The sequence below is a fragment of the Cupressus sempervirens genome, chromosome 2 (genome assembly GCF_028749045.1).
Source record: "Cupressus sempervirens isolate cs-2001-9-10 chromosome 2, ASM2874904v1, whole genome shotgun sequence".
NCBI lineage: Eukaryota > Viridiplantae > Streptophyta > Pinopsida > Cupressales > Cupressaceae > Cupressus > Cupressus sempervirens.
Window position 1 is genome coordinate 754267839 of NC_143119.1, and position 8265 is coordinate 754276103.

Sequence of the window (8265 nt, forward strand, 5' to 3'; positions counted from 1 at the left end):
ACTTTTCAGCTTAACTTCATCAAATTTTTGATCTTTCTCATAATTCTAAGACGCCGATGGCATTAACTAGCTTATGATGCTCAACACATACTATGTTTCTTGGTATCCACTGTCAAAACACTTAGCATAAACTAAAGTTTATTGGTGCTCAAAAATCAACTAAAATTTACTTGGCTTAAACTGAAATTGACTTTTCTTAGCTCCAACCAATTTTTTTCTTGGCTTACACTAACTTTTCTTGGCACCTACTGTGGAAAATGTTAAGCTTTGCAAACATACTTCTTTTAATTTTTTCTTTTAAACTTAATCAATGTAACCATCATTTGCAACCTTAAGTAGATCATCAATCCACTATAATATCACTATCTTAACATATCCTTATACTTCTTTTCCATATCATAGCTCAACCTTTCCTCTAGGTGCTATTGTTACCTCATTTGATCAAATCCTCTTCAATAATTAAACAAATGATAGTACTCAAATCATCTAAGAAATTATCTTACCAACAAGTAGCAAGTTTGACAGCAGTGACAAAACAATGATTGAAATACATTTATCATACTTGTACCAATTTGTTTTCAACAATCTCCCTCTTTGGTAGTGATGGAAAACCAAACTAACCAAACTTAATCAATATAACCAACAAAATACCAAAAAAAAAAAAATTCCTTGTATTCGAATTTCTCCCTCTATTAGCAAATTTCATCTTCTGAATAGGTTACAAAAATTTTGTTCTGATCAATAGGCAATCAATTAAGTCATCCTTATGAATCCCTCTGGATCACTTCTCATATCTCCTTTGACATTAACTTCCTCTTACTATGTATTCAATGTTTCTTCTATGTTTTCTTTCATCTCCCTCTATAGTCATAATTTCTTCCTTAGAAAGATCAAGCAGATTAGGACTCCTATGGATTTCTCTATCTTTTCTCCCTTAAGGATTCCTACCTAAACTCATATTTCTCCCTTTGATCTTAATGACTTTAGCTCTCTCTTTGACAACAATGCCAAAGACTTTTCATCTTCATATGCAAATATGAACATTTTTAGTTTCTCCCTTGGTCACCTAGCTTTTTTTTAATTTGTAGCTCGAACTCTTTGATTACTTTAGGCAACTCCTAAAGTAAGATCCATTGCATCAATGTGTAACATATTCTAATCAGCTTGTTTACTACAAGGCACTCCTCATGCTTCTTAGATAATCTTTGATAGGGGTATCACCCCTAATTTACCTCTTAGATACTCATGATTATCCTTAGGTAATGCTTTTGTGAAGATATTAGCTATTTTCTCTTTTGTGGTGACATATTCATCTTCACCTCTTTATCTTGAACTAACTCTCTCAAGTAATAGTACTTGATTGCAATGTGTTTTGTGTTTGTGTGCATCACAAGATTTTTTGATATATTTATAGCACTTGTATTGCCATAATAAAGTATCATGGGTTCAATGATTGCTTCCTTCATACCTTTGAGTAGTTGTTTGATCCATACAATGTTTGTATAATTTACTATAGTAGCAACATATTCAGCTTCATCAGTATATTGAGAGATACAATTTTCTTTCTTGCTCGTCCATATAACCAGCCTTTTTCCTAAGAAAAATGCTCCTCCACTGGCGCTCTTTCTTTGATCAATATTTCTAGCCCAATCAATATCAGTGTAGGCCCTCAATTCAAATTTCTCAATTTTCATGTAGTGTAGACCATAGTCCTATCTTCCTTTAAGATATATCATTATTCTTTTAACTACCATCAAGTGATTCTCGTTGGGATTAGCAAAGAATCTTGTACTATCCCTACAAATAATGCAATATCAGGTCTACTATGTACTACATACTATAATTTTCCAATCATAGACCTGTATGATGCTTGATTCACCTAAACTGAATCATCATTCTTTGACAATTTATGTCTTGTCACCATAGGTGTGCTCACTAGCTTTGAATCTTCCAATCCAAAAGTTTTCAATATCTCCTTAACATACTTTGACTGAGAGATGTATATACCATATTTCATCTAATGTACTTGCAAACCACAAATAAATTGATCTTTCCAAACATAGACATCTCAAACTCTTTCTTCATTTCATTTGCAAAAGTCATACATAAAGTATCTTGACCTCAAAATATGATATCATTAACAAAAAGTTTAGATAACAAAATACCTTTTCCTTTCTTTATCTTTAAGAATAGATTATTGTTATCATCAGTCCTCTCAAATCTATTTTTTACAAGATAATTATGAATCCTTTCATACCATGCTCTTGGTGCTTTCTTTAAACCATATAAAGCTTTGTGTAGTCTACGTACCATGTTTTTGTTGTTAGCATCAACAAATATTTTTGGCTATTACATATAAACCTCTTCCTCTAATATACCATTTAGAAATGTAGACTTAACATTCATTTGATAAACTTTGAAACCTTTCTATGCAGAGTAAGCAAGAAAATTTCTTACTCCTTCCAACCTTACAACAAGAGTGAATGTTTCTCCATAGTCTATCATTTCTTCTTGTGGATATCCTTTGCAAACTAATCTTGCCTTGTACCTTGTGACTTTACCATTTTCATCTAACTTGTTTATGTATACCCAATTGGTACGAATCACATTTTTATCTTCTGGTCTATTAATTAGAGTCCATGTCTTATTTTTCTTAATTTGTTCAATCTCTTCTTTCATGGCTTTACTATAGTCTACATCTTCTAAGGAATCTTTCACTATTTTAGGTTCTTGCATGCTCAACAAACATGTATCATTTCTCAACTTGTTCCTTTTCACTGGTCTGGCATCTTTTTCTCCAATGATTTGTGTAGTAGGGTGATGTTTCTTAACATACTTAGACAATCCTAGTTTTGCTCTGGTTTCTTCATTTGGTCTCTCAACTTTTGAATCACTATGTACAACTCTATCAAGTAGTCTAGCATCTCTTTCATATACACTAATCTCAAAATCAAAATGTGCCTCAACTTCATTCTATAACTCTGCACCTGAATGAAACTTAGTTCTTGAGTACAACTCAACATTCATAGTATGTGACTCGACAGTCACTGAAACTTGTCGTTGGTTTGCAACTTGATTTACAACATCTTCTTTAGCAGACATACCTTCATAAAAGTATTCAAATGATTTGTATTATTTTGGTTCCTTTATAGGTTCAACATCATGTACTTCTATATATTCATCAAATTTCACATTTGCACTTTCCATTCTTGAAATATTTGAGAATATAATACTTGCTTCCAAATACCTTAAAATATTTTACATTGGGTGAGTATTCAAACCATAGTTCAAACAATGTAGAATGAGTACCTTTCTTGACTTGCACATGATTCAAGGTATAGACAGCTATACTTACAACTTCTCTCTAGTATTTCAAAGCAACATTTTTCTCCATCACGAGTGTCCTAGCACAATCCATTATAGATATGTTCCTCCTTTCAGAAATTCCATTTTGTGGAGGGGTCCTAGGAGTAGATATATTTCTTTTGATTCCTCTGTCATTACAAAACATCTCAAACTCATTTGATGTAAATTCTCCTCCTTTTTCAAATCTCAAACATTTCATACTTTTACCTCTTTCCTTCTTAACTCTTGCTAAGTACCACTTAAACATTTGGAAAGCATCATATTTCTATTTCAAAAATATAATTGTCATCATTCTAGAATAATCATCAACAAGTAGCATAATGTACTTATGTCCTTTGTATCTTTGCACTTCAGTTGGTCCACACAAGTTAGTATGAACAATCTCTAATATTCCTTTAGATGTATGAGTCTTACTCTTAAAACATTACTTTGTCATTTTGCCTAACTGACATTGCTTACAAATTATATTGTTAGGTTTCTTCAACTTAGGTAAACCTCTGACTCTTCTCATGTTCCTAATTCTAACCAAGTTATCAAAATTAACATGACATAACCTATTGTTCCATAGCCACACATCATCAATTTATACAACTAAACAAGTAGCATCCTCTATATCAAGGTAGAATAGATTACGTCTAGTTTGATTACCTTTTCCAATTAGTTTTCCATCAGTACCATATATCTTAGCAATATTGTTCTCAAACTCAACCTTTCAACCCAAATTATTTAGTTGTGACACACTCAACAAATTATAGTTGAGTTTTTCAACATAATAACCATTGTCGCATAAAATCTTTTCTGTGAGATTGATAGAACCTTTTCCTTTTATTAGACATGGTGCATCACTACCAAACCTGGATTATTCCCATCATAATAATTCTAGGTAATGAACTTACTTTTATCTCTAGTCATGTGATGCGAACACCCATTATTAATGATCCATCTATCATTCTTGTTCACACAAGACACTAATGCAGTTGTCTCATCCTCATTAGATTTTTCCTTTATTGCAACATACACCACTTCATCATCATAATCATCAAATCCATCTTTTGTTTCTTCTTTAGCAATGTAGCAAGACTTCTTGCCTTTGTCTAGGTAATCTTCGTAGTCTTCATATCTTCTACTTTTGTATTTGTCTCCACCTCTCTAATTCTTCTTCTCTAGACATCTAGCAGCAATATGACCAAACTTATTACAATTGAAACACATGATAGGTAACTTACCTTTGAACTTGCCTTTACCTCTATGAAATCTCGTTGCTAGTAGTGCTTTGAGTTGATCTACATCTTCCTTGTCTATATCACTATCACTGGACACATATTTTGCCTTTTTCTTCTTCTTCTCATTACGTTCTTTCAATGAGATCTTGGTTTTGAAAGTACACTCAATATTTTCAAGTTTATAATTATCAAAATTAGATAGCTCAAAAGTAGTGAACCTACCTACCATACCTTTGAAAATCATATCATTCCCTGGCATACATCTCAGTTCTTGTATTACAGAAACTATAATAGCATAGATGGGAAGCAATGTTCTCAAAACTTCTTAGTATAGTATCATCATATTTTTTCCAATACCACCTTGTATTGTATTAACAACATCTTTAATCCTAGAGCAATATTGAGCAATATTCTCACCTTCTTGCATTCTCATATCATCAAACTTACCTCTAAGACTTTCAGCTTTGGCTCTTAGAACATTTTCTTTGCACTATTAACACCCTTGATATCAAAAAAATTGGCATATCTTAGGGTAGAGGCAATCTCCAACATTGTCTAGTGTTCTTTCTTCTTTTTCAGATCTTTGGCAGGTGGGACTCTAGCAGGATTGACATGCTCAATAGAAATGGTAGTTTGTTCATGATCTCTAAGACCTCCTAGGTGAAGCTTCATTAGACTTTTCCATGCAGAAAAGTTATCTCTGTTAAGCTTGGGTGTCTCTCTTTTTGACATCTTGAACTTTGTTCTTCTAGTACCTTCAAACTAGTCCTCTTAAGTAGATGGCTCTAATACCAATTGTTGGAATTTTTTAGAATAACTAAGAGGGGGGGTGAATTAGATATCCAAGGTCCAGATGTACAATTAAAAAATTTCACAGCTTAGTGAACCCATATCCATAAAACATTTTCATCATGCATGCATCCATTAGATTATGCAATCACTTAAACTTGTAGGTTATTGTTAAATCAACTTTGTAGAAATACAAACATGAAACATAATAGATTCAATAACACATTTGACACAATCATTTAATGTGGAAACCCAATTTGGGAAAAACCACCAGTAACATGCTACTTTTTCTCACTCTTCTAAGGTGATGCCTTGTGAAAGGCCAACCCTATTACTAGTTACAATGCACACTGTTAAATGTGACACTTACAAATTATTGTTAGGTCAACCCTAATCCAAAGGATTTACCTTAGACTATTACAATGATTAGAAAGTAACATTAAGGCTTGATCTAATAACAACTTAAAACTCCATTTGTAGATTACAAATCTTTGTTTTAGTCTTTCATTCTGCTTGGCTTTTACACACTTTAGTTAGCTTGTTCATCCTTCAAGCATCCATACCCCTAAGCCTTCTTTCTTTGCTTTCCAATGCAATCTCTCCTCTTAGGTCATGAAATGAAGCAATACCTAGACTCCTTGTCTTCCTTAGGTTCGAGAATTAAGATCTTTTGTGGTTTATCCTTCATCATCCATTTTAGGGTTAGGTTGGATTTGGTAGGATTCAATGAATCTACCCCTCATTTAATTGTATTCCCTTCCAAAAACTTCTCCTTCAATCCTCTTTTGAATTCTCCTAAAAATGGTTTACCATGAATTCTATGCCACCATCTCATCAAGCTTATCTTCCACACGGTTCACACAATCCAAGAAATCAAACTTGTTGGCTTAGATTCATAAAATTCTTAATATTTCTCATAATGCTGACACTCATTATTAACTGGCTTTTAATGCTCAATACATACTACATTTCTCGACATCCACTGTCAGAACACTTAGCATGAACTAAAGTTTATTGGTGCTCGACATCAACTAAACTTTACTCGACTTACACTAAAATTGACTTTGCTCAACTCCAACTAATTTTCTATTCAGCTTACACTAACATTTCTCGACACTTACTGCAAAAAATGTTAAGCTTGGGAGACATACTTTGTTTAACTTGTTCATGTGAACTTAATCAGTGTAACCATCCTTTGCAACCTTAAGTAGATTATCAATCCACTATAATATCACTATCTTAACCGATCCTTGAACTTCTTTTCCATATCATAACTCAACATTTCCTCTAAGTGCTATTGTTACCACATTTGATCATATCCTCTTCATCAATCAAACAAATGATAGTACTCAAATCATCTAAGCAATTGTCTTACTAGCAAGTAGCAAGTTTGACATCAGTGACAAAACAATGATTGAAACACATTTATCATACTTGTATCAATTTTTTTTCAAAAGGGATGGTATATTGAAGTATGAGCCAAATTAGTGCCTAATCTCCTCCATAATATTTTTCAAAAATGCCGCATTAACTTGACATCCCTATATGATACAATGTTGATAGGTAGACCATGAATTTTAACCACTTCCTTGAAGAAAAGTTGTGTTATGTAGCTAGCATCATGAGTTGTCTTGCATGGTACGAAGTGGCTCATTTTACTAATTATGTCCACTACTACAAACACACTTTCAAAAACTAGTTTTTCTACTTTATAAACCAACTATGAAATCCATGCTTATGCATTCCCAATGTCTATTAGGTGTTGGTAAGGTCTGATATAAGACAACATTTGAAGAGCTTCCTTTTAGCCTTTTGAAAAATGACACATTTCTCAACATATTTTCTAATATCCCTTTGAATTCTTGGCCAATAGTAGTGCCTACTTACAAGCTCTAAGGTTGTATTCATGTAAGGAAACTTGAAATAAAAAATATAACTATTTCCACATAACCCATAACAAATCTGAAATAAACATGCAAGAGAATAGATAACATACCCACAAAAATGTGACAAAGATATACCTTGGGAAACCCTCATTGAGGGGACAAATCCAGCCTCCAAAAGCATCCATCACCATATTTTATTCAGCAAAAATACCATTGCAATACAATCATGGAAGCCTTCAAAGCCACAGCCACAACCAAGCAATCCATGTGAACAAGCATGAATCCACACATCCCATGTCATGCTTCCAACCTTCACAAATGCTCCCTTGGCTAATTTTTCAACCCTTTTCCTACTCAACTCTTTCCTTTTTTTCCTTGTGTATTCTCATACAACAACTACCCTTTTGGTTGCTTATATAGTAGCAAGTCCAACAAATCCACCAAGTGGTATTACATAAACCATATGCTAAAACTATGTTCTACCTAACCCAGTAACCCCACATTTAATATTGGACATTTAATTATTTTCTCTTATGTTACAATAAAACTCATCAAGTATATCACATGAGAATATTTACATGTTGTGCATCTATCTATGTGCAACATTACATAATTAAAATAAAATAATACAATATAACAATATTATGTAATGTGTGCAACACCCATTATCTCAACAATCTCCCACTTGTTGTATACATTGCATAGGGTCAATCCATAGCTACATAAATGAACAAGGGAAAAATCCCTCCTAGCACATCCACCATCATGGATCAAAGTACACAAAGTGCTCCATCTTAGTACCCACAACAAAATAAAAGTGTCCAACTTCTCAAACATGAATGATCTCAACTCCTATTATGCCACTACTACCTAACATACATAGAAGCCACCCAACCTATCATATTAGAAGATCATAAAATCCTATACCAACTAAAATTCCAAGCACAAAAACTTGATCCAAAGGTAATCATGTGTGTTTGTAGTTGTCAAAATATCCATAA